The 25667-nt window shown below is 45.7% G+C and overlaps 1 long non-coding RNA gene across 1 annotated transcript; it reads left to right on the top strand.

Moving 5' to 3' along the window:
- Window positions 1-5709: 5709 nt before the first annotated feature.
- LOC142584110 (uncharacterized) lies at window positions 5710-9225 on the top strand. Its single transcript, XR_012828701.1, has 3 exons — window positions 5710-6293; window positions 8006-8188; window positions 9077-9225. It is a non-coding gene; the product is annotated as an uncharacterized LOC142584110 (long non-coding RNA).
- The last annotated feature ends 16442 nt before the right edge of the window (window positions 9226-25667 follow it).

Raw genomic sequence — 25667 nt, 5'->3', positions numbered from 1 at the left:
TACGAATGTGCCTGGTTTTGGCGGACGTTTCTTCGACATTTTCTGGAAGAAGCAGATGTCTAGCCCCCGTATTCAGAAATGTATCTTAATACAAAGCTCATGCTTGACTTGATATAAACGACGCCTGGTGCGAACGTCCCCCAAGACGCTCACTGCCTTTCTTTTGGTGCGTTCACGACTTGCGTCGTTTAGATCAAGTCAAGCATGGGCTTCAAGTTATGATGCATTTCTGCATATGGGGGTAAGCGTGCACAATTCCGGGCAACGCACTGTGCCACTGACACTGAGAGAAAATGGGGAAAACAGAGTTAACCACTTATGCTCCTTAGCTTTCGCGTACCTGTGGTGTGCGTGTATCGTGGAAGAAGAAACAGCGCAAACACAAGGACGAAAAAAGCATCAACCACACTAGCGCTTCGTGGTGTGGAATGTTTTTGCGTCGTCCTTGTGTTGCGCTGTTTCTTCTAAAATGCTCAACCAACTAGCCGGCAAGTCCATCCTGCGCATATATAAATTGAACACACGCATGAGTGTAGATGGTCTTCGAAGCTTTTAGAACGAGCACTGCCACAGGATACGAGCAGTGCACGCGTAACAAGTGGACACATTAGTCATTTAAACATGCGTGCCAATGCATTTGACGCGGCTATCGGCATAAGCAGTCTCCAAATGCTGGAATGCATGCGCTTCAAAACGCTAACGATCCGCTGCTAATGCAGGACAACAGATCACAGCGGACTGAACCAAACTCTAAACTAATGCACTTGAAAAGAACGCCTACACGGCAGCGTGAGGCACGTCGAAATGCCTGGTACTGGCGTCGCAGTTGCTCACCAGTATACGCGCGAATTAAATTCACATACGTGGATGGTTGGCGCAATACTTTGTATCCGCGTATTTTAGAGAACATATAATGCATGGACTGGAAAAGCACTCGATCATGAGCTGAACGGCACATTTGTTATTTTCCTGTGGTGACGACAAGCCGTGAATAGTTCTCACGTTGTCGTCTACGTTGTCTTCCTTCGTTAGTCGTAGCAAGGAATGGAAATGATGCAAACGCACACGTATTCCAGCACACAACAGCACAGCACACGGCAGAGAAACCCCACCCACCACAGCCGATTCATCAAATACGTTTGGTATATATATAACCTCTAAAAGAATACGACTGGGCGTGGTGGCGCTGTGGTGTAATGGTTATGATGTGTGTTTTGAATTGTACAAATGCGAGTGTACGCGGGTTCGAATTCACATGATGTATAGAGCATTGTGATTCTTGATAAGTATGTGATTCCCTTGACAATTGTATTCTAATTAGATTGTGTGACTCCTGATTGTGAAATTTGCGAAGATATTTGCAGATTAAGTGTTAATTCGCTTTTTTTTCTCCTCAGTGGTGTTCGTGACGCATACGCATAGGCCGCTTCAGAGCAGTCACGCCTCACAGTAGGCAGCAAATAGCCAGGAAAAAATTACTTTAAAATCCTGCATAACTTTGCTCACGCCTATTCTGAAGGCCGCTTGGAATCGGGCCAGTGTCTCTGAGGAGCCGCCTAGGGAACAGTATATCAGCGGCCCTAATTTGATCTGATTTCCTGCCTGCATGCGTGACCAGGACTTGGCTAAGAGGGTATTGGGAAGAGTACTAGCACTCTGTTCTGAAGGAGTACAAGCACTCTGTTTGGGGGAGTAGAAGTACTCGGTCTGGCGGTGTACTATTAACCCTGCGGGGAGAGTATTAGCACTCTACGGAAGAGTACTAGCACTCCCTGTGGGAAGAGTATTATCACTCTGCGGAAGCGTACTAGCAATCCCTTGCGGTGGAGTAACAAAACTCTGTTAGGAGGAGTTGACCTACTCTCTCTCAAAGAGGGTCGATCTACTCTCGAAAAGAGAGTGAAATATGGGACAAGCAGCTACTCCCTCAAAGAGAGTGCCCGGCACTCCCTTAGTTTTTAGAGTGTAGTATAGTGAACACCATACCTATAGACCGTTTTTTCGTAGGCGCCGCCATATTGTGAACGCAGTGACGCCGCCTATGAGCAGCGCCATACTGGCTTGGATGAAAGCGGTCTTTTGCATGCAGGTATACGCTCGGGGGTAGGTTTTGGCGTTTGTTTTCGCGGTCGTGCGGTCTGTTTAGTATGACGTGCGTCTTGTACGTGGTAAACGGTTCTGTGAGACGTGCTGAAGTGGTTTAAGGCGTCATGGCCGGAATTTCTGCTGGCGTTGAGGTGGACGGAACACGCAGTGCGATGTGTGCGCGCATATTTGAGCCTACAATCAGCCTCGGAGATCAATTGTGTATTTCTGAATGTTTCAATCACTAATGTGACCTTATTGCAGTATTATCCTCTATTTCCAAGCTGCGGTTTAGGAGCCATGAAACATACGCGACGATCGTAACAGCGTGGGTACCGTTCTGCTACGATAGAAGCTGTGATGTTATACTTTGACAAGCGTTCAAACTGTTCGCTGCAGGTTACATTGCGTGACTACTTGGTTCGATGGGTGAGGTTTCCGCCCCTGAATAAAATAGTTTTGGCAAGTAATAGCAGCATACCTTACAGTCTGAATTAAGCTTGTCCAGCAAAGGGATTGTTTACGAACTGCGCGAGCGTCCTAAGCAGTGGTAGGTGCTGGATTACAGTTATCTTTGTTCTATATACCGCATGGTCCAAGCATACGGCATCAGCGGTTATATATTTATAGACGTTGTGCGGCGTTAGCCGTTTTCTCTTGCTTTTTCGAGAAAGAGGATGACAACCGAATTTTTTTTCGGTTTTGTACGTTCCGTTCTATACGAAGCATTCACACGTATTACAGAAATATTGTCCTCAAAAATAAGCATCGCATTCTTTTTATGCGATCCCTCTCATATATTATGGCTGTATACAGACCAAAAAGGCGATGCGAAGCGCACAGCTTACATATGTATCGTGCTGGTTCACCAACCGCAGTGATCGCTGTGTTGAGCAGCGCCATCGGCCTCATGCAGGAAGGCTAGCGTAGACATATGGTAATTTCAATCCTACTACACTTGAAATGCGCGAGAACAATGCCGGTGCATCGCAAATATTTGATAGCGTCTGCCGCTTAGATGTTTCGTGGTTACCTTAGGTTAGCCGTGCACGAGCATGCGCTCTTATAATTTATGTTTTACTCCCTCCGCTAAGCGATCAGATAGTGAGCAGATTTACCATTTCATGCTGCTAATACAGAGACACCGGTTTTCTTTGTTGAATTAAAACCGATATAAGCAAAATAGTTCACAACACATACACACACCGCGACTGATAATGTGCGTACACCGCGGCTGATAAAGCGCGTCACATTCTTGCGCCCCCAAAAGATATTTCCGCCTACTGTAGTTACCGATGCACCGAAAGGCTTCCCTGACAATCTTATATGAACGGACATGGCGTATATTTCACAAAGTACCATCTAAAACATCTCGAAATCGTTCCGCAGCACGCGACAGCAATACTTTCAAGCAGCGCCGCGCCGGATCGCCCAAGCCAGAGAGGAGGAAAGGCTCTCCGCGCGCCCTACCCTCCTCGCCCGATGAATAGGTCTATAGGCTTCCCATGAGCTTCCCGCCAACGTTATTGTTCCCGCCGTTCCCGCGCTCGCAGTTCGACGCCGCAACGACTTTTCCTGGACACTGTTTCGGCGTCGTCCTGTTGCACAGTAAGTATTTTTGCTAGTATTCCTTTTTGGAGAAGTTTTTCTTCGCGTCAAGTGACGGTGTGTAGTGATAAGTGCGTCGGTAGGTGCCCCTTATGTTCAATTTAGTGCTCTCCGCCGGGCACGTATGCGTGTGGCTGACGCAGAGGAACTATGGAGCTTGAAAAGAAGCGGATCCGCATTGCTCAGCGAGCTGGTCGGCAGTGTAAACAACTTGTGGACCTCTTAGGCCAACGTGTGTTCTTGCCCAACAATGGAACTTCGGCTGGAGTGTTGCCTTTGGATAACTGTCCTAACGGAGATTGTAGCGCTCCTGATGGGTCTATCTCCAATGAGAACTGGTCAGAGCTGTTTTGTCGACCGCACTCAGATGCCAGTGTCGCGACGCAGTCCGTTGGCGTGACCGATACGAAATTACACCCAGATTCATCTGCTGCGGGTGGCGTTTGCGGCAATTTGCTCTATTTGCAAGACCATGGGCCACCACCAGACGACACTTTAAGCAACGAGTCAGCTACCGGCGACAGTAAAAACCTTGGTAGTTAGTTACAGGCATGGGCCGCGAGCCACAGGATAAGAAGGGATGCACTGAGTCACCTTTTAAAAATTTTGACGCAGCATCCATGTCATTCGGCTCTTCCGAGCGACGCCCGCACTCTTTTGAAAACGCCGCGAGGGTCGTGCTTCGAATGACCTATTACTGTTCTTTCTCCCGGTCATTATTGTCATTTCGGGCTTCCCAGAGGATTGCTGCATGCATTAAGTGGTTGTGATCAGTTGCCAGAAACACTGTTGTTGTCGTTTAATATTGACGGACTACCATTATCAAAAAGTTCCAGCGTTCAACTTTGGCCGATACAGTGCCTTATTGTCAAGTGCAACAAACAAACTCCAATTCTCCTTGGTGCGTTTGTTGAGCTAAGCGAGCCAGAGTCTGCAAATGACTTTCTACTACCATTTGTAACCGAGTTAAAAGGCTTGCTTGAAGATGGCCTAATCGTTAGTGGTTGCAGTATTACTGTGTCAGTGAAGGCATTTATATGTGATGCTCGGGCGCGCTCATTCATCCTTTCGACTAAAGGCCATTCTGGCTATAGTAGCTGTCCGAAGTGCGCATGCAAAAGTTCTTACAGAGGAGGCAGGGTAGTCCTTTTGGAGACAGGTTGTGAAATGCGCACTCATAGCAGCTTTCGTAGACAACAAGATGTGGATCACCACAAGGGTATCTCTGTTCTTGTTGATTTGCCACTTGACACAGTGAGAGACATTCCACTGGACTATATGCATTTAGTGCTGCTTGGTGTAGTAAAAGAACCTTTGCTGCTTTGGCTGATTGGGCCACTGCCCATTCGTCTTGACCCACTTGAGCGCAAGCTCATGAATGAGGCCAGTGAAAATTTGAAGCTTCACATTCCTATAGAATTTTCCAGGAAGACACGTCCTGTTACTAAAGTTGAACGGTGGAAAGCTGCAGAACTCCGCCTCTTTTTGTTTTACACCGGCCCTCTTAAACTGAAATCTGTGCTAAGCCCCAAGTTGGTATGATAACTTCACAGTTCTGCATTCTTCACCCTCCATTCTCGTCAACAATGAATTGTGTTCTCAACATGCTGACTATGCTGGAGCTCTACTGAGGCACTTTGTTCACTCCTTCACTACAATCTATGGAGAAGAACGCGTTTCATACAATGTCCATTGCCTCATACACCTTGCTGAAGATGTTAAGTTTCATGGTCTTGTTGACACGTTCAGTGCTTTCCCCTTTGAAAATAACATGCGTCATATCAAAAAAGAGCTTGGAAAGCACGAGAAGCCAATATGACAATTATGAAATAGAATGTTTGAAAGGTTACAGCTGCCACGTGTGTTTCTTGAAGACGCAACAGATTTTGAACTCATTCGTCCGCAGGACACTGGACCTTTGCCACCCGACTGCACTGGTCCTGAATTTGGTGCTAGATGTGGCACTTTCCTGCTTAGTGGATCTACTGGCAACAATTTTGCAATGCTTGACGGCCACATTATTCTTGTGCAGAAGTTTTGCTATCTGAAAGCATCAAACAAAGTTTGCATGGTTGGACAAGAATTTAATCACAGAGAAGACTTTTACACATCACCCTTTGAGTTCTCACGAATAGGAATTATTTTGGTCTACAATCTGTGAAGGAATAAGGTGTGGCCTCTAAGGAATCCGAAGAAAATGCAGTTGCTGCGTCACGCCAGCCAGTACATAGTTCTTCCAGAGATCCACACCAACTGAATTGCGTAATTCATGTGCTTGTTTTCATTCTACCAGTGGGTCTGCGTAACACTTGCCTTTCAGTTTTGTAATCAACGCTTGATTTTATTTGATGTTTCTGTTTTCTTTGAAGAAAAAGTGGTCTATGTTCATGCAAAGTTCTGTTTCCAGATGGCTTATGCAATTATCGATTTTATTGGTCGAAAAGAGGTAGATGTTGTGCCATCCTCATGGATCTCGGACGACATATGCATGTGGCCTAAAGTACCATTGGACCGACTGACATCTATGATAAGAAAAAAACATCCATGTTCCTACTTGTCACCATAGCAAGGATACGAGGTCCAGGTGAAGGGGCTGTTTGGTAAGTGCCACTGTTGCTGCTCATCAACACTTATATATAATTGTTAACGGTTTTGTTTTGTGCGCATGGACAATGTAAGTGCATATGAGTCCTTCCACATGGCCACGTCCTGTATGAAAATACTATTGTAATTGGTGAGTGTCAGCCTGGTCTTCCAAAATTTCCTGGGGTCATACTACTTCCACCACATGCAATGATATTTCCCACTATGCATGCACAGTAGTTTTTGTTATGGGTGGGCGAATATTCCAAGTTTTGAATACAGCTGTTAACAGTTAATGGGTAAAATTTCATTCTATTAAACAAGGAATTATTTCTACTCTATTTCAGTAGTTCCCACAGTGGAGCAAAGGCTACGGGACCTGCGAGCGCAGATTTCTGCGCATCGAGATGTAGTGACATAGTTGGGAACCCACTGCATGACTAAGTGCCCTCGACAGGTGGTCTTGTGGGCAGGTGTTTATTTGGAAGCTTCTCTGCAGGTCTTAGCTGTGGTCGATTTTGCTTCGTTTCTTAATAAAATATTTATTCAGGCTCAATGATACTGAAAATAGTTCTCTACTTTCTCAAATGAAAATGTGTAATGAACAAAAAAGATTAATGGAACATTTCTCAAAGAAGACGTTATTTGCATTAAAAAGTACAAACAATTTACTGCTTTGATAGTAGCTAAATTCATACGGGCAGTCGCCACAGCTACAACACCACGAAGGACTTCCTCTTGGGCAATGCTTTGTCCTTTGCAAAAATAATTTCTGCAGACTGGCTTGTGTAATATCCCTCCTAGCTGCTGTTTGATGCAAAAGGAACCAATAAGTCAGCGTTTAACATGGTTGGAACAGTCTGGAAGCAGAGCGGTAAATGTGCACATATTCTAATTAAGAAAGTGCCTGCTCTTACGAATGTCTGTGAGCCCACCTTGTAAAAGTAGATTTTACAAGATGGATCAAGAGACGGCGCCACCATTTCGTGGGACATGGTCGAGCGCTCCTTATGAACCCTCCGCTTCCGCCATTTCTGCTACCCTCCTCCGTGCCATGAAATATCTTGGAAGACTAGCATCTTTTTCGTGTCTGGTGAATATGGAATTCATTTTCTACCGCTGATATCACAACAGCTGATCCCCGCTGCTCACTTCAAGTCTTCGTAGATGCTGCCGCAACCTGTGCTGCAGCTCTTGCCACTAGCAGATGACAACGCGTGGAAGAGCACTTTTAAGATTTGTTCGTCCTGCTGATTGATCGGAGAAGCCTGTAGCTTTTTCTTTTTCCGAAACTCCTGGTCTTTTTTTCAGCAGCCATTTATTTAGCGTTATTGGAAAGCTAGTTATAACGCAGCCATTCTTTTTTGGAGAGCTTGTTTGCAACCAGGCTGTAATGTCATTGAGAGGCTATTCATGCAGTTTTTGTAATGAAGACTGGTCATCTTTTGTTTAAAGCTGACCATCTGTTCCTGATAGCAATCCTTTCTGCACTAGTCAATACATGTATGCCGCCAAACTGTACCAAAATAAATATTCCTGCTGTAAATATATGCATCTGCGTTTGACTATTGGATGCTTGGTACTTAGTATTCGTATTCGAAAAGTTCATATCCGTCTACCTCTAGTTTATGGAAATCTCATAACTCGCTGTAGCTCTATGACAATGCCAGTTTAGGTGATGATTTTCAGTACATAAGTAATTTGTTGCTATTGTTTGTTGAACTTCTAGGATCATATGATGAAGCGCGCAGGAAGTTGGACAAGTCGCAGTACACTTCAGACCTCGGGAGCGACTCTGAGCCGCCGCAAAAAAGAAGAACCCCAGCTGTTGTGTGGGAATCTTGCCAGTCGTCTGACAGCCAGCACTCTGAAGATTTGCCACCGCCACCAGCGCCAGTGAACTTTCCCCAAGGTGAGTCTACCTGTTGTCACGCCCACTTTGTTAACCAAGTCTGCTTGTGGAACTCTATGCTTTACATGTTGTGTGAATTGTGTAACTGAATGTTGTCTTTACAACTATTAAGTCTTCTGTTGCAGACCGAAAATTTCCTTGTTGCTCAGAAGGGAAGGGATATATTATCTTTGCGGTGTTGTATGAATATCTAAAAGGGATAATTTGCTACATTTCTCATGATACTGCCTTTACAGTAAAGATGTGCAGGTCATAATTTTTTTACCAATTCTTATAGGTTTCCTTAAACCAGTGCAAAGCAAAATAGCAACTATTTGCTTTTGTGTGCCATGTTAGTATATGTATTGAACAGGCTCTCCCTCACGTCGTCATTAGATATAGTAGCATATTAATTCTGATATAGGTTACCCTCTTCTTGAATTCTGCCGCAAAATAAGCTATCAACCTGGTTTTTTACCAAATAATCTTGACTTATATTTGTGAAAAAAGGTAGTAAAAGTACAAAGCCAACAGAGTTCCTCCGTCACGCCCACCGTAAAGCCAGTTTGGAGGTTATCCGGACTGGCTTTAAGAAACCTGCATATCCAATGCACTCGATGCCACTGAAAATGATGTTTCTGCATGTGTAACATTAATTACCTAAAGACCTCTCTTTGGAACTGCAGTTTTGTCTGCAGCTCATCCACATATCATAACAGCTCAAATCTTTCTATTAGTTGGTATTCAGCTGTTGCTGTGAACCTGTAGACACTGCGGCACTGTAATGCTGTTGGCAGAGCTGCTGTCAAGCTTGTATAATTTCATCGTGTCTCTTGACACCCTGTCTTTAAATAGCTGCCTTCCCTGCATTGCCTTGCTCATCTGCATCGGTTGTGTCACCTCTGCCAGTGGCCTCACCCATGCCAGCAGCCTCGCCTCTGCCAGTTACGTCATGTGTGCCAGCTGCCCCACATTTGCCAGCCATACCGCCAGTGCCAGCCATAACACCAGTGCCAGTTGCACCACCTTTGCCAGCTGCTTCGCCTGCCCCAGTCACATTACCATCACATGGTAAGCTGAACTAGGCAGTATTTTTTAGGGGCCACACTTCTGTGCAATTTAATTTATTTGTGAATCTCAACAGGACAAAAAAATTTAATGTTTGCACAGCATGTAGCTGCGTCTGCTGCGCATGTCCCCGGTATGGCAATGGCGTGCTCCATAGCGCAGTCTACTGTGGCCGCCGTGCCACAATGGGCCTTGACGCCACCACGACACTGAACCTTTGGAAGGGGCTTTGTCCTCTTGGCTTCTCCGCGGTGTAGCTTCCAGCATGCTAGCGGACATGAAAAGAGAGACAGCCAGCTACTGATGCAATAACTCCACTTATAGTTCAAGGAGTCAAATAATTTTTGCACCATGAGATTTTTAGGATGACATACTTTGAAAGTGAGGCCTTTCGATGGTTAGTTAGGAAAGTGTCTCAGCGCCCCTGTAATATATGCTTTTATTGTATACTGGTTGCTCTCAAGTATTTTATCGATAAACAAAAGGCATTAGCGTCTTTTGACTTGTCTGCCATACCATTAAGCTTGCAATGTGAGCATCCGTCTGAAGCGTAGTATTATGGCTTTAATGCTTGTTCACGCACATCATGGTTGCTCCGTTGTAATCATTAACTTCTTACTTTATTATTCAGAATTTCAATCACAGGTACTTCGGCGGTTAAACATCGTGAGGCTGACTGTACAGGAAATTTGAGAAATCTGGATGCCTGTGTGGCTCAAGGCAAGGTGACCTATGCACCCGCTGTACTAATGCAGCAGCCGTTTGAGACGGTGTATGCCCTTCTGAACTTTGAATCATCACTTAGTCCAGAGGATGCTAATGTCCTGGTGAGCTGAAATATCAGTTAGCCGCAATGCCTCTCATGTGTACGCAGTCTCACAGAAAATGTGCCACCGGTCGACTAACATCACTTCGTGCAAAATTTCTTGAATGACCCTTTTTTGGGCTTTTCAGTTATTTGGTTTCTTGTTCACATTCTTTGGTGGCATTATTTTCTCCGAGGAAAGTTATTGAGAATGTGCAAACATTCTGTCTGCCTTGTCAAAAATGGTACTGGCTGCACGTGTTGCCTATTTTATTTATTTATTTCATGTACAGCTGTACATCTACTTTCTCTGCAAAGTGTGCATTGAAAGTGCAGAACTGTTAGGTGTGTGAAAATGATTCAGTGTAGGAACATTGAATCTGGTTGGCTGCCTATTGGTTTTCCAGGTCAACGAACTCGTGCAGCTTGGCGGCCGGAACCGAAATGTGGCAGTGAAGCGTATGCTTATTTACCTGTTTGCCGACAAGCTGGCTGCTGAATACTCGTGGCATGTGAAGAAAATACAACGGAAGTTTGCTGATCTTCGGCTGTGTCAGCATTTGTTCAGTATGTGTTATCTTTAATGCAGTTAAATGCTCGTTAAGTCTTTTGTGTAATGCTTGCTTCACACGGTGCTTCACTATGTGTAAGAAACTTGACCCATGAGAAGAGTAACAAAATTGTTTAACAGTCAAATCAGATAAGACAGCATAATGCATACCATCTTATGTGACACAACGATAGTGAGAAAGAGCATCCCGCACCTGTGCTTTTTCTACCTGTCTGTTCTCTTGCTGGTGTGCCTATCTGTGTGTTAGCACTATTACATTAGCACACCACTTCTGCAACCAGTACCAGAGGGGAAGGTTTCCTTTTGGTTGTTTTCAAACTGCACTTTAGATGGGCAATGTTCTATTCATTGATGTAAATTTGTTTCTTTGTTCCAGCTGCTGTCAGGAGGCACTTCCCACAAAGTACAAGGGATGATGTTGAGTCAACCACTAAGTCATGGCTTCCTCATGCTCCTGAGAGGGCTAATGGAAGAAAGGGAGCCAGAGACACGTGAAGGTGAGGTTAAAATGGCAGCGTTTGAATGTTAGTTACATTGCTTTAATCTTTTTCCTACACTTACATGCAGAAACCCTGCCTACGTCATTATGGCTCATATGTTGAGTTCCAAATTTTCAGCATCTGCAAAAATCTATCAGCCTGCATGTAGCAGTAGATATCAAGTATTTCTACTTTATAGTTTTAGAAGGTTTCGTTGCAAATTTTTTATATGGATGCACTTAAGTCATGGTATTTGTTTAATTCAAGGCATATACATAATGTTAATTACAAATAAAACTTCTCCCAACATTAAAACAAGATTTACAATTGTTTTGTTTTTAAATGTCAGAACTACCATACTTACGTGTTAGTAACATAAACATGTATGTTTTGATGGGATACGGTTGCTAACTAAAAAAAATAGAATTAGGCTATTACAGCAAGTTGCAACACTTCATATGACTTGAGGTGGTGCTAGTTAATTCATACTTGCAAGTAATAAAGAAGGGATTGAGTTGTTTCCATGCCTTCTTATTGCTTGCAAGTTGGTAATGTATGTCCAAGTGCTACATGTTTGGCTTATACGCACCTTGGCAGATGTTTCTCACCTGCAGAAAATTTTGGCAGATTCTTCTGAAACAGCTTTAAGAATATGTTTAATGTAAATACATGAAGGTAGCGTGTGAAACTTATTTGAAATATAAATTAAAGCCACTTCATACATTTGCTCAGGTGTCATTTAAGATATACTATGCCCAGTTATACCTCTGTCACACTGGGCGTCTTTATGTCATTCGAATCAAATGTCATTAGCACTGAATGACATTATTTGGCTGCTACACAGTGATATTTAATGCCATTAGCACCGAATGATTTCCGCAATCGAACGATTTCTAGAAACTCGTTGGGCTTCGCGCTCGGAGCGAATGTGTACTCTCAACCCCAGAAACAAAGCAAAACAGGACAGAGCGTTTGCAAATTAAAAGCCGTACTCGTAAAGAAATAATAACTTTTCCGTGTTTTAACCCTTTCGCTGTCGGACCTTTCTGGCCGTGACGCACCCCCAGTGTCGACTTGGTTGCAGGGAACGAGCATAACAGAGAATGAGCATAGCAATTTATTTTTTATTATGATTGTTATACATATAACATAGTCAATGGAATATGCACATTTCAGTGCTCTGCAGCTGTTGTTAGTAAACATCATCATCATCAGCCTGACTATAACCATTCAACATCCGAATCTGACGATGCGCAACTCACCTCTTTCTCGCATGAGACGCTGTCCGAGTCCAAATCCGAGCTCGGCTCGTATTCTGAATCGGAAGAGCCACCACTCCAATGAGCAGACGAAGGTCCCGCGCGCTGAGCCATCCGAAAGTAACCGCGCGCAGGGAGGATGCGCTTTCAGTCGCCCGTACAACAGAGAGAAATGGGACGTTGTGTGATCAAGAAGACAGAGGGAGATGGAAAAAGGCTAAAACGAAGTTCGAGGGGCTTTACGTTTACTGCTGCAAGTCGGAAGCAAGGGTGCGGCGAGAGAGCGAAAGCAGCAATCGAGTCACATGTCGGTCTCTTTTCGGAGAGGCAAGGGCGCGTGCCCCTGAACTTGACACGCCGTAGCAGACACACCAACAGAAGAAAAATAAAAACCTTCAAACCAGCGGAGATGGCAGAACAACCCTTGAACCCATAACCACACGCGCGCGACGCATGATCCAGCGAACGTGCCACCCAGCAAAGAGAGAGGGGCGAGTGGCAATCGCACCGTACTCCTCAATACATGTAATAACACAGTGTAGGACGAAAATACGAATTTGTTGAATGACCCAACAGATGGCGCGGCCAGTCTAGGAGCGCTAGCTTTGCGCTCAGGCGCGAAATTTTGAACGCACGATAGAGAATGTACCGGTACGTCAGTGACACTGTGGGGGGAAGCGCGAAGACATACCGGTACGTCCGTGACAGCGAAAGGGTTAATGGGCTTTTTACTTTAAAGAGACAAAATCTGTACGGCAGACTGTTGCAATTTTTTTTTACTCCCCAGCTCAGCAGTGTCTGACCGCCGCCCATGCCACCGCCACTCTGCTCGTCGGCCATATTGTAAACACTCGGGCTCTTGGTTGCATGTTTTGGTTAATCCGGCATCAAGAAGAACTTTATCTGCACTTATTCAAGCACTTTATACCCAACTTGTTCTACTTTAGTCGCTACGTTTTTTCGGGATAATCGCCATTGATATCGCCACCGAATGACATTAATTTTTCGAGTGTGGCACCTCCGCGGGCGAATGACATTCGTTGCACGAAATGCCATTCGATTCGAATAACATTAAAACGCCCAGTGTGACGGGGGTATTAGGCATGGCTATGCCTAACTGTGCATTAGGCATAGGCATGGCTATGCAACTCTTTCATTAGCCCATCACTTAATTCAGCCTGAAAACAACTTGTGTTGATTTGTTTCTGCCTTTTATGTGTACATTAAATAAAATACAGTGACTGTTATCAATGTGTATTAGCTGTACTGCCTTCTTCTATCCTTGCATAGGAAAGACAGGATTGTTCCATTTAATGCAAAAAAATTTAAATATACCTGGGTTTTGTTTTAGTTATGTTTTGAAATACATAAATAGTAACATTGACGCTTTTTGTAGAGCATCTCGTTTTCTGTTTTTTCTAGCTTTTTTGCAGAAGAGTTATGTAGTTTAAAGGACGTTGCATCATAAATTCGCACTTAATGAGCCACTGTAGTGGGTGCTGGTTAAGGCTTGAAAAATACCCAAATGTAAAGCAGGAGAGATATCAATTCTTTCAACTATATAATGTTATTCAAAGTAGCAGATCTCATACGCTGTAGGACAATTATCTGTAAGCTTATTAATAATGAGATCTAAACTTAAAGAAAATGATAGGGTTTTACGTGCGAAAACGACGATGTGATTATGAGGCCCACCGTAGTGTGGGACTCCGGAATAATTTTGACCACTTGAAGTTCTTTATAACGTGCACCTAAATCTAAGTACACGGGTGCTTGCGCATTTCGCACCCATTGAAATGCAGCTGCTGTGGGCGGGATTTGATCCCGCGACCTCATGCTTAGCAGCGCAGCACCATAGCCACTAAGCGACCACAGCGGGACATCTAAATGAAGGTTTTTGTCAAATTTGGACATCATAAAGACTAAACTGAAGCTATTTCTGTGGGCACCTGTGTTCTTAAACAGCTGTGTTAGTGTGCTGATGTCATGTCAGTGTGACAACTTCAAAGGAAAATGGCAGCAAGTGGATTGCATTGTTGAGATTGTAAGGTCTTCTGGAGTATATTAGCAAAGGCAGGAACAAAAGCTGTGACATGAGAAGGTCGACAAGGCACAAGCATGAGAAGGAATTTAATGTTGGAAACCTCTTCAACCCTAAACATTATGGCATCTCGACATGTGGCTACTCCAAAATACATGTTTTTTCTCCACATCTTATTAGTACTGTTGCTGTCTTACCCCGCCACTCCAGAACACATTCCAGGCATGATTACCTAACCCATTTACTCCCACTTAGTGTTTTCCTTCAGGTTTCTGACAATGCATGCTTGCATGACATGTACGATTGCACTGCCCATATAAAAATTATATGCAGAATTGAAAGAGCTTCCACAAAAACTGGCTCTTCTGTCAGAACGTTCGCTCTCGTTTTCTGGGCCACCACAAGCAAACCACAGCAATTTCTTTATTTTTTTGTTCTCACTCTACTTCTGCACCCACAATTTGATGTCGCATACACTGTCACACAGCTTGGTCTTTTCCTGAAGCGCATGAGGAAGGTTTTGTAGAAAAATTTGTAAAGCGCTAGTGAAGTTCGCGTCAAATTATCGGAGATATCTAAAAATTCAGGCGCCTCTGATTGCTAGTGGACACGCCACGATGGCTAGCGTCGATGCTGTAATTACCCAACGCACACATCAACTTGAGGGCTAGGTTATAGTGTACGGTTGTTTCTTTATACAGAAATATACAAGGGTGGAGGGGTTCCCTTTCAATAAAGTACATGATCCCATCCACCCATATCTATCAATTCATGACAAAGGAAACTCCTTTCTTTTTTCAAAATCACAGTTCCAATGTCGAGCACCGATTTGGTCCTGTTGCAGAGAGCAAATCACACCCCCATCCACAAAAATCAGTAGATCTGGGTTCGATCCCTGCACCTGGATACCGTAATTTTTCTTTCACCCAATTGCTGCAATTGGGTGGATGGCATAATGTCTAGTTTTCTATGTGTGTTGCCACGAATACTATTGTAAAAAATACTGCATCATTACTGCATTGTCTGTGATGTTTAAAAATACTTCGCTATACTACTACCTGACATACTATCCTACTGCTTATCTCTATCATCTCTCCTCATACTGCCTTTTTTTTTCTTTCTCCTCCCTCTGAGCAGAATAGCAGACTGGAGGACTACTGCTTCAAGCCTTTTTGCGGATGAGGTGTCTTCTAAAACCACGTGTTCGAGATGCCACCAATTCTCTTCAAGTACTGGAGCTTGTGTCCGAAAACATCATTAGGTACATTTTTGTTCCATGGAGTGTTTTATGGGTACTGTAAGGTTTTCCAGTTCTAGTTTATTCTAGACCAATGACTTCTGCTTTAGTGAAGTGAGATGCTTTCAAGCTTTATAATTTGTGTCCACTATTGCAGTATGTATTCAAGCAACCCGTGTTTCATAACACCTGCAGGTATTGTACTGGGCTTTATGTTCTGCAGAAGACTTGTACTTACAAGATCTGTATTTTACTTGCATATATCAGAACTGCAGAATGCATTCTACTTGCATAGCTTCCATTTAGGAGCCACGAGCTTGTTTCTAGTGCAGATGTTCCTTTTAAGCACGGTGAGTTGTTTTCAGCTATCGCAATCCGCGTTTAAGGACTACTGACATTTTTTTGTATGCAGTGAAGTTCTTACAACTCTAAACGCTAGAAAAAATTATGGGAAGCCTCACAGCGTCCTAAATAATTCAGTCTAATGCGTTCCCCACAGCCAGTATTGGTTTTGGTAACCGGCAAGTGGTCACACAGAAGCAGCACGTGTACATCATGAGGGTTTGACACTCACTCCGGCTTGCTCAGTCATCTGCTTGCTGCTACATAGGACCTCATAGCTGGTAGGCAGCATAAACGGCGGCAGCAAATAGAAGTGTCAAAGCCTCTTAAAGTGCTGCTCCCGCGTGGCCACCTTCTGATGACCAAAACCGAGAATGACTGTGGAAAATGGATTATACCAAATTCTTTAGCGTGCTGGGAGGCGTGCCATGCATTTTTCAAAAGTTTGTAGCTGCAGGACTTTAGCTGAAAACTAGAAGATCAATACTAAAAATAAGTTGCATTTCTTTAACACATGTCTTCTTGTTATAAGGCAATTACTGCTATTTAAAAAGTTGAAAACTGCATCGATTCTCATTAACTCACATTATGATCCTAGTCATGACCTGTGTCCTAGTTCTGCAAGTTGCATTAAAGCACCACTGACCATGCTTAAACACCACTACTGCTAGTCACATCATGGTCCCAAGTGTTCTATTCTGGGGCCTACAGTGTGTGTTGTATCCTGAGTAGTGCTTTGCTTTAAAAAGGTTGAATCTAGTTGCATTATGGCTTTACTTAAAGAGTGGCAGTATAGTTAAATTATTTCATGTTCCAAGCGGGTGTTTTACTAGTGTGAATTTGCTGCGGTTTTTGGAAGATTTATATTTTAGATTATGGCTTTGTTTGAAGAGCAGCAGTCTAGTTTCATCATTTCGTGTACCAAGCAGGTGTTCCACTACTGTGAGTTTGCTGCGCTATTTCGAAAATGTATATTTTGCATTATGGCATTGTTTAAAGAGCGGCAGCCTAGTTACACTATTTCATGTACCGAGCGGGTGTTGTACTACTGTGAGTTTGTTGCGCTACATTGAAGATGTATATTTTGCAATATGGCATTGTTGAAAGTGCGGCAGTCTAGTTATATCATCTCGTGTACCAAGTGGATGTTTTACTACTGTGAGTTTGCTGCGCTCGTTCAAAGATTGATATCTTACATTATGGAATTGTTTAAAGTGTGGTAGTCTAGTTACATTATTTAATGTACCAACTGTGTGTTGTACTAATGCGAGTTTGCTGCGATGTTTGGAAGATGTATATTTTGTACCTTCGTGCTTACATTTCTGAAATAAAAGTACTAAAATCTCCGTGTAGGTCATGGAATTCATAGTTTTCAGCTATGCTTGCATGGTTTTAAGAGTGAAAAGTATGTAAAAAGTGATTAGTGCCAAAATTTAGGTCCGCAAGCTTTCTGCAAGAAATATCCGAATATCCGTCTTTGGATGTGTCAGGGGCCTGTCTATGTATGTTAAAAGGTCTGGGTACGGATGGTCCACTGGATGTCCTTCAGATGTATCGTGGGGGTAAAGGATGTCCGCAGGACATCCGGATGTCCAGAAAGAAATGTCCCTTGGATGTTCTATGGACGAAAGTGTGTCGTCTGTGTTTGGCTGTACTCAACACAACCAATGAGCCAGTCCGGCTGTCTAAAGGCGCCGTTCTCATGTGCGTCTTGAAGACTCAGCCTGTCTCTGTGCTTACCTCGACTACTGCTGTCTCTCAACCACCCACAGCTATGGATCCGGTCCCTGCTTCTGATCTCGCTAGTACCATCAGCTCCGATCTAACGCCACAGCAGACGGGGGAGTTACTGGCGTTGTTATCCAAGTATAAAGACTGCTTCGACGTCCACTCTCCTCTTCTAGGACAGACTTCTGCGACGGCTCATCGCATACATTGTGGGGTCTCTCACACCCGTGCTCTTGGGACAAAGGAACGACAACACAGTAGTGCAAACAATCACAAGGGCATTTATTGTACCTTTCATAGATCAATGCCTGCTAGCCGAGTTGCTATCCACAAAACATGCCGATGGGCGCGCGACAAATCTAGAAGTCCGACTCACCGCGACCGGAAAACGAGCGAATATGTTCGCCCCATGCTGGATCCCAACGCCTGGTCGTTCGCGCGTACTGTCACGCGAATGGTGGCCCATTCCAAGGCGGCCACGCGAGGCGGTCTCGCAAAAGCATGGGTCGGCGGCGCGCGGGATGTCCACGCCGTTCGCCGACCCGCCGGGGAAGAGAGAGCCCGTCCTCCCCTGCGCCCCCAAGTAACCCTGCCGTGAGGCGGCGTTAGCAACGCAACACTCGCGCCATCTCTCGCACTGCGCTTCAACCACATCGACCGCCGCGGGCGTCACGCAGGCCACGCGGCGACGCGGGATTGCAGGAGATAGGGGAAAACAAGATATCTGGGGACGCGCGTCAGCCGCGCATCCCCACATCCCCCCAACCTTAAATCGCTACATACTCCGGCGAAACATGTGACACGGTCTAACATCAAACTGTGCTTCGCGAACAAGTTAGAACATTAAACAGTGGCCGCGTCGAGGAAATGTCCACGCTGTCCATAGCATGCGAGCCGACTGTCCTTCGGTACACCGCTGGCGTCCGCCGGTCACGGCAGCAGCTTTGCAGGCTCGACGGCACGATGCCAGGCGAGGACTCCGGAAACGACGACGCAGTAGTCGGTACGAGCAAGCGTCGCTCGTGCTGACGCGCCCTGCTGGGAAGAGCCGCCGTAGCTGTCGGTGACCGCCGCCTCTTGTCCGCCGCCGAGGGTTGCGAGCTGGATACAGGAGGCCGCCGAAGTCGCCGCGCCGAACTGGCCACAGAATCACCATCACCCGGGGTGGCTCGATCGTAGTCCGGGGCAGCAGCGCAGACGATGTGCAGGTGATGGCAAACCAGGGATGGCTCCAATCACGCTGCGTAAACTCAACACACTCGGCAAACACTAAAGTAGTGCAAGGGAGAGGAATTCTGCATGCGCATCGCCCACGTGGTACGATGTTCAACTCGGCCAGCAAAAGATCGGGCAGCTACTCAGATGCTAAGTTTACGTGAACGAAGCTCGCTTTCTTGAGTCGAACGAGTAATTTCAATTCATGCGAGGCTAACTAGAATGAGGGAAGCAACTTGCAACACCTCAACGCCACGGTCCACCAGGTTGTGTCCCTCCACATGCGACAGGCAGCTTCGTAAAGCCTTAGGCCTAAAGCGTCGCTACCCTGACAACAACCGGCATCCAAAAACAACACCCACAATGAGCGCGAAACAGGCAGCCGCGAGGAGACGTCAGCTCTGTGAGGTGGTCCTACTCCGCTCGGTACACACAGCATCCGAGTTGACGGCGCCCAACGTCCTAGACGGTGTCGGAGCGCCCGGTGCCAGGCCGCAATACCAGTGAGCCCGTAGTGGCACCCGTGGCCCGCGGCCACCGGGCTCCCACAGCCGCGACTTCATCCGAGTCAAAGAGATAGAAGAAGCTATTTACATAAGAAATTCGGACCACCCACGAGGCTTCCGTACTCACTCGCTTCAGGCTTGCCACTGCTCCGCGGGCGCTCAGCCTCGCTCTCCCAGGATGCAGACCACGTGGCTCTCGTACTGACGAATGTCATTAAAAAACACTTGCGAAAAGGCTTAGCATGTTGACATGTTCAAACACACTACAGCCACCATCACCTCGCTCAAAAAAGCACGCCGCCGACGCTAGCGATCAAAATTCACGCTAGGCCTACGCTTCGGTTCAAACAAAGGTCTCGAACGAAGCAAAACTGTTAAAACTATCGTCCGATGCCCCAAGAGCCCCACGTTGGGCGCCAGATGTGGGGTCTCTCACACCCGTGCTCTTGGTACAAAGGAACGACAACACAGTAGTGCAAACAATCGCAAGGGCATTTATTGCACCTTTCATAGATCAATGCCTGCTAGCCGAGTTGCTATCCACAAAACATGCCGATGGGCGCGCGACAAATCTAGAAGTCCGACTCACCGCGACCGGAAAACGAGCGAATATGTTCGCCCCATGCTGGATCCCAACGCCTGGTGGTTCGCGCGTACTGTCACGCGAATGGTGGCGCATTCCAAGGCGGCCACGCGAGGCGGTCTCGCAAAAGCATGGGTCGGCGGCGCGCGGGATGTCCACGCCGTTCGCCGACCCGCCGGGGAAGAGAGAGCCCGTCCTCCCCTGCGCCCCCAAGTAACCCTGCCGTGAGGCGGCGTTAGCAACGCAACACTCGCGCCATCTCTCGCACTGCGCTTCAACCACATCGACCGCCGCGGGCTGCACGCAGGCCACGCGGCGAAGCGGGATTGCAGGAGATGGGGGAAAACAAGATATCTGGGGACGCGCGTGAGATCGCGCATCCCCACAGCACACAGATGGAACTACCATCGTGTGCCGGCGGCCATATCGCGTTTCTTCCGCTGAACGACAGATCATCGATACCCACGTTGCCGGCATGCTGAAACGTAGCATAATACGCCCATCTTCAAGTCCTCGGTCGTCACCTGTCGTTTTGGTGCGTAAGAAAGACAGCTCAGTGCGATTTTGCGTAGACTACCGTGCCTTGAACAAAACAACCCGCAAAGATGTATATCCAGTGGCCCGAATCGATGATGCGTTAGATTCATTACAAGGCGCGGAGTATTTGTCCAGCCTTGATCTACGCTCCTGGTACTGGCAGATACCCATGCACGAAGCAGACAAGGAGAAAACTGCCTTTGCCACACCCGATGGACTTTACGAATATAACGTAATGCCTTTCGGCCTGTGTAATGCTGCCGCCACATTTGAGCGGATGATCGACACCGTACTACGGGGCCTAAAGTGGAAGACATGCTTATGCTACCTTGACGACATAATCATATTTTCGTCGACCTTCCATCAGCACTTGCAGCGTCTCGACGAAGTCCTGACATGCCTCTCAGCTGCTAGCCTTCAGCTGAATACAAAAAAGTGCCACTTTGCCAGCAAAACCATTAAAGTGCTCGGACACCTTGTTAGCAAGGAGGGCCTTCGACCCGACCCTTACAAGATTACCGCTGTCCTCCGCTTCCTCGGGCCTCAACGCGCCAAAGACTTGCGTAGCTTCCTTGGCCTATCTTCGTATTTCCGGCGCTTCATACGTAACTTTGCCACCATTGCGGCGCCGCTCCATCAACTCCTTCCTTCTGGAGCTCCCTACCCACGAAACACAGAACCTCTTAAAAACTTCTTGAAACGGCTACAAACGGCTATAGACGTCTTGGTCTATAATAAGACTGAAAATGGAATTTCTTCTAAACATAACCTCAGCACTTGGAATATGCTAGTATATATTCTATCTGCGGCAAAACCCACTACTGGTGTCACTAGAGTATTTTGGTAAACACATTCAGAATGTCTAACTCAAGAACTTTTCTAGATCTTTTTGTCTAAAAGTGCATAAAATGCCAAACGACGTGTTAAAAGTGCGGTTATCGTCGGCCGTCGGCGTTAGCGAATAAAAGAGGCCACAGACAAATCGAAAGAGGCCACAGACAAATCGAACTCGTTGGAAGCGACATAAGTTAATTGGCTTTAATGTTGAATAATTTCACACCAGAACTTCCACAATCAAGGGCGTGTTATTGTTTTCCGTACGGCGCGCGCACATGACGCCTGGAAACCATTATATGCTCGCGCAGCAGGTATACTGACAGCAGCAGGAGCGAAACGCCGGCGTTGCACAGTGGTGTCCCAGAGCCACCGCGCTGCGATCACTACGGCGGCACAATCCCAATTTGTCAGACATCTCATTCCGTGCTGGAAACACTGGGAGGCAGGAAGTTTGAAAAAACCTGCCATGAGTAACTACTTAAGAGGAAGAAACGAGATCAGGAAAGAAACCATTTATGATAACTCAAAGGGAAGCTCATTACTTTTCGAAGCGAGATCGGGATGCCTTAGAACACGCACCTGTAAAGCGAGATTTAAGAAGGAAGAAGAAGCATGTGCTTGCTGCGGTAAAGCTAGGGAAACGACGGAGCATATTTTATTAGAATGTGAAGACGTCTACCCAGCGGTCGATTTAGGCACCACTGGCCTCCTTGAAGCCCTTGGGTTCAGCGGGAGCAGTGGTAAAGCAAACAGGTCCGCAATAGACATTAGTAAGAGGCGATCGGAGGATTGGTGGAAGAAAAGTAGGGAAACGACAAAAGACGGAGACGTACAAAAGCACAGTTCGCAATAGGGGATCAGAAAGTTTGTACATGGTAGTTCATAGTGTTTTTTTGTTATTTTTTCATTGGTTAACCTAGGTAGGATATTAGGCAGCATAGTAGCAAGAGCTTGGTGGCGCAACCCATCGCCCCGTTCCAAAGGGGACGCTCATAACATCCATCCATCCATCCACGGAAAAAACGGCCACTGCCGCCCGCCATGTCTCGGACGTGGGTTCGTTATGCCAGTTGTGCGTCATTCTAAGCCGTTCAGTACATTTATACTGGATATTAACTGGAGTCATTTAGCTGTGCTGATGCAGTTTGCCGTGCGTTTTGCATCAGTGCTTCGTGACATCGGCTGTATTGCCTGTTTTCGCCGACGGCTCACTACCACAATGGCGGGATCTGCGTTCGCCGCCTTCGTGTCTCGGTGTGTCTTTGTACGTCGCACGTTCGGATAACACTTTCTCCGGTAAGTGAAATCCATTGCACTTCGTGTTTCGTCAACAATGTGAATATTTTTAGGTGTTACCTGCGACAATTCTTGATGGATGGGCTCTTCTGCACTGCGGGTTTTCGTTATCTTTACTTTTATACGAGGGTTCTGCCTGCGTTCAGCCGTTCAGCACTACCGCGCTCCACGACTTCCGCAGCACCAGTCAGAACTTTGCCCTGCTTGTTAGTCTTTGTGGTTAACGTAGCACGAACCAACCGATGGGAGTGCATTCGAAAACTACGCGCTGGCTGTAATGCTGAACCAGACTCAACTCGCCCTATTTTGTGTCCTTTTGTTCTTGCGTGTGCGCGTGTGTGTCAGTGGCTATGCACTTTGTAGTGTTCCAACTTTATAGGAAAACAAAAATATAACTGCAATGTTTATTTCATCTATACAATTCCAAATTAAATCGTTTGCTGATGTACAAATTTCACTTGTGTTTTGTTCAAAATGAGCAGCAAAACTTTGAACCTAGTAGGTGCTTCATCTGGGAGTGAAATCACGATAGCTTGGCTGTTATTAATGAATGACTGTGACTGCGTCACCTTATTTGTAATTGCAAATCTGCCTTTCAACTAACTTGATGCTCTCTTATTTTGTTCCTTTCACTCTATAGACGGCTGGACATCCTTCTTGTACCTTGGCGCTAGCTGGATGATGGGACCTCATCGTGATCAGTGTAAGCCAATGTACTGTACCCTCTCTGGCCCTCCCAGTGCTTTATATATGGGGTTAAGGCCAGGGAGCGCTTCGTGGTAAAATAGCTAGTTGCTGTCTCACAAACGGGCACTTTTTTGCACTGATCCCATTATAAGCTGCCACTATTATAACCAATTTCTCAGTGCCAGTGTACATACACAGTCCTACTAATAATTAGTTTCCCTAAGCCTTACAAAATTTACCTGTGGGTAGTCATTGCTATGTAAGAACTCAAAAATTAACTCTGTTGTGTCATACAGGTATTCCATACATGAGTAAAAATTTGCTACAACAGTGTACATTGCACCTTGCTTCCCTAATGCGCAAATGTATCCAACCCAGTATATGATTAGTTTGGTATTCTAAATGTTTTCTGTGTGATTTAGTTTCTTTACAGGAATTTACTGTAGAGCATCAGCTAGCAGTCTAATTTAAGATTGTGGGGATGCGCGACTCTCGCGCGTCCCCTGATGTTTTTCCCGCATAGCGCGTCTCCTGTAATCCGGCTTCGCGGCGTAGCCTGGCGCCTGCGGCGGTCGGAGTGGTTGAGGCGCAGTACGAGAGATGGCGCGAGTGTTGCGCTGCTAATGCCGCCCACAGGCGGGGCTACTTGGGCGCCGGAAGACAAGGCGCTTTCTCTTGGGCGGCGGACCGGCGAACGCGGTGGACGTCCCACGCGTGGGCCGATCCATGCTTCTGCGAGACCGTCTCGCGTGGCCGCCTTCGAACGCGCCACCGTTCGCGTGACCGTACGCGCGAACGACCAGGCGTTAGGATCCAGCATGGGGCGAACATACTCGCTCGCTATCCGGTCGCGGTGAGTCTGACTTCTAGATTTGTCACGCGCCCATCGGCATGTTTTGTGGATAGCAACTCGGCCAGCTGGCATTGATCTATGAAAGGTGCAATAAATGCCCTTGTGATTGTTTGCACTACTGTGTTGTCATTCCATTGTCCCAAGAGTATGGGTGTGAGAATCCCACAAGATTTATGTGTGCTGTAAAAGTTGTGCTTTGCCACTAGATTTGATAAAACACGGGCTGAGGCTTCCATAGAAGGACAAACTTCAATTTCGCTCTGCCACCGTCAGCACTTGGCTGGCGCTTGCAAAAGGAATCACGTCAGGTAGCTTGTGCCAGACTGTTTTTTAACCTTATTGTGAGGAGATCGCAGTGATGTGTGGAGGCGCCTGCATCTGAGATATAGCTTGTGCTGCAACATATGTGCGTGTAGAACAGGCATGATACTGAGGGTTCCAGCTGTTTGCAGAGGTGCTTTTAAAATTTTGTTATAACTGCAATTTTGCCTGTGCTGTTTTATCACCTATTTCAATAATGTCATCGGAGGTGTTATCAGAATTTAGCAATATATTTGCCCTAGCCCATTAGCCTGCCGCATTTGCCTTTTCACTAGGTGGGAAATTATTCAGCATGGACCATTACTTGAATACACCTTCTTGTGTGCAGTGGCTTTTAAAATGCGAGTCAACATAGATGCTCAGAATTACCTAAGGCTATAGATGCACTGATGAATTTGCTACCTATACGAATCACTTTGCACTTCCTCGCGCAAACAGCATGTTAACACTTCCAAGACTGGACAATGTTACCGTTTGATCACACCATGAGATACTTTCAATTTTGTATGAGGCATCATTTGTGTGAGGTATTGCCCTAAGCCAATTAGGGTCACATGACAATATATCAACAAAAGTGATTGATCCATCTAGAAGTGTTGCTTTGGAACACTACTTTATCACCAGTCCTCCTTTGCATGCTACCTGCTTACTCTGTACTGTGTCATGTTTAAGTTTGAAAGAAAGGCAACAGCTAGGCAGTGCAAAATGCCAAACTTGCTTTCAATTTAGCAATATATAACGCTATTTAACTTTTTAATTAAGCTAGTACATCCTGGAGAGTGGAAACTAGTACATCCTGGAAACTAGTACACCTAGAGAGTGGATTACTGTTTTAAACTGATTATATTTTGCAGGGAGCTTCTCAGACTTGTTTGACAAGTTGATAAGTGGCTTTTTAGCCACAAAACACCATATATTAATTTAAAGGCTGACTGACTCTGCCAGGAAATATACTAGTCATTTTAAACATCATCGCGTACATACCTTAAGATACCCGTAATTTAAGGGAAAGGAGTGCTTAAATTTATTTTTAATGTGAGGCAAACTTCTTGCTTAGCACATATTGCTAATTGAAGTTCCAATTTCTATATTCCCATTTCCTCCCTCACCTTTTTTCCCCTCTTCTGTGTAGGTA

This window comes from Dermacentor variabilis, chromosome 6, assembly GCF_050947875.1.
Source record: "Dermacentor variabilis isolate Ectoservices chromosome 6, ASM5094787v1, whole genome shotgun sequence".
Classification (NCBI taxonomy): domain Eukaryota; kingdom Metazoa; phylum Arthropoda; class Arachnida; order Ixodida; family Ixodidae; genus Dermacentor; species Dermacentor variabilis.
Note: the sequence above shows the minus strand (reverse complement) of the source record. Positions and strands in the feature narration are given on the sequence as shown.